Source organism: Pundamilia nyererei, unplaced genomic scaffold (genome assembly GCF_000239375.1).
Source record: "Pundamilia nyererei isolate P.nyererei 1_Seehausen unplaced genomic scaffold, PunNye1.0 scaffold00048, whole genome shotgun sequence".
In the NCBI taxonomy this organism is placed as follows: domain Eukaryota; kingdom Metazoa; phylum Chordata; class Actinopteri; order Cichliformes; family Cichlidae; genus Pundamilia; species Pundamilia nyererei.
This window is the reverse complement of record NW_005187449.1, coordinates 1,516,144-1,518,119: the sequence shown is the minus strand read 5'-3', so window position 1 is coordinate 1,518,119 and position 1,976 is coordinate 1,516,144. Positions and strand designations below refer to the sequence as shown.

Sequence of the window (1,976 nt, the reverse complement as noted above, 5' to 3'; positions counted from 1 at the left end):
GGTGCTACAGAATTAAGCAGTGAAACAAATGACTTCAAACTTCCAACTCTTTGTGGCAGCCCTCCTGTCTGGGGTGAAAAAAGTACAAAGTGTGATGTTTCTGTTTGGTACCCGACTGACTTGATCTCTGTGTCAGGAATATTTCTTAATAATTCATTAACAATCGCTGGACAAGGACAATTAAAAATAGATGGTGGCACTGTTTGTTGGCCTAATGATGTCATCAAATCAATATTAATGAATAAAAAACAATAAAAGAGGCTGGGATGGACTTAGCAGTAACTGTGGACCTTACGGTAGAGGGAGGATGAAAAGAAATAGTGTGCCAGCTTCACACCTTAAGTGCTGTACAGAAAGGGGAAGTGTGGAAGAGACTCACACTGCTACTGGCTCATCCTTCTGTAGCCAAGTCCAGTAGCTAGAAAGGATCAATCAGCCTAAGGCAATGTTTAACAGTGACATAATCCGTTATCCAAGTGACGTAAATTTCATCATCAGAGCATTAACATGTTGCAAGACTCCAACCAAACATGTGTAAAACAACCTGAATGTTTAAGAGGGCAGACTGCTCGTCCATAGCATGTGCACTTCTCTGTCCACAAATAAGCACACTGTCACCAGCTCATGAACGCAGCACAATAGATTTAGGCTCAGCAAACTATAATCATCTAATGATTAAAAGGTGAGAGCTGTAGTCCTCTCGACATCCCAAAGGTGAGTCCAGCTGTTGGTTTGAAGTATTCTTCATTAACTCGAAGAATACTTCATTAACTCGTTCACTGGTCACAGAATAAGAACCAATCCTTTATTGTTTCAGCTGCAAGTCAATGGATCGGTGAGCACGGTAGTGCTAGAAAATCTAAACCCTCTGACTGAGTACGTCATCAGTGTTTACGCTGTGGTTGGCAAGCAGAGCAGCGAGCCTCTCAGGGGCACCGAGACCACCCGTGAGTGTTTCCTCTTCTGCTTCTCTGCAAAATAATGCATCATTTTATTTAGTACATGGAAACTATGTTTGGTGTTCAGATTAACGCGCACAAAATAGTACATTTTAATCTTCATCTTTGAACTCTTCCTTTCAGGAGATGGATAGGTGCCATTTGAGCTGGTGGAGGCGTCATTCAGAAGGAAGTTTAACTCCTCTGCTTCAGCCGTATGGTCCCAGTTCCCCCAAACCAGTCAGCCACTTAAAAATACTCCATCTGTGTTGGACTACGTGTTTCATGTTGTGGCATTTCAAAACACATTTATAAATGTGACCACATTACAATTCTTGTACTCTCTCTGTTGACCTGAGGATCAATAAAAACAACATGGCTCTCATGATCAACAAACCAGTTTGTGGCTCTTTGTGTGTAGAATGGCTGACTGTTGGTGGATAAAGATAAATAAATGGTAAATGGACATAGCGCTGTGCAACTCTCCTGGGGCACTCAGAGCCTCATTCGCCCATTCATACAAACACCTTCTTCTGTGCTTTCAAGTGCTTTCTATCTAATATTCACACACAGTCATACTCCAATGGATGCATCAGAGAGCAACTTGGGGTTAGTATGTCGCCCAGGTATATTTGGCATGCAGACTGGAGCAGCCAGGGATCAAACTGCCAACCTCTAATCCCACTCTACCTCCTGAGCTACAGCCACCACATGAGTGAAATGTAGGACTCCAACAAAAATGTTTCACATTTTCCCACTCAAGGCCAGATTTACTAGATGGGGTAAAACAGTGCGTGAGGACAATCCCTATTGCTATTCTTTAAGCATAAACCCAGTCAGTTCATTTCAATATGATGAAAATAATCTAATAAGAGCAGTGAAATTTAGCACCTAATCACAAACTAAGACATGAGTTTTGGGTAATTTACTAACAGGACAGGCGCAGCTTGCTAATTGCAGGTGGAAAAATATATAAATATAGGTCAAGCGTGTGTACGTTAAATATGATATCTGGGATATCTCATTGTATTGTTATTT

The 1,976-nt window shown here is 41.5% G+C and overlaps 1 long non-coding RNA gene across 1 annotated transcript; it reads left to right on the top strand.

The window, feature by feature from the left end:
* Positions 1-821: 821 nt before the first annotated feature.
* LOC102194047 (uncharacterized) lies at positions 822-1,330 on the top strand. The gene is made up of 2 exons (XR_311714.1): positions 822-947; positions 1,083-1,330. It is a non-coding gene; the product is annotated as an uncharacterized LOC102194047 (long non-coding RNA).
* The last annotated feature ends 646 nt before the right edge of the window (positions 1,331-1,976 follow it).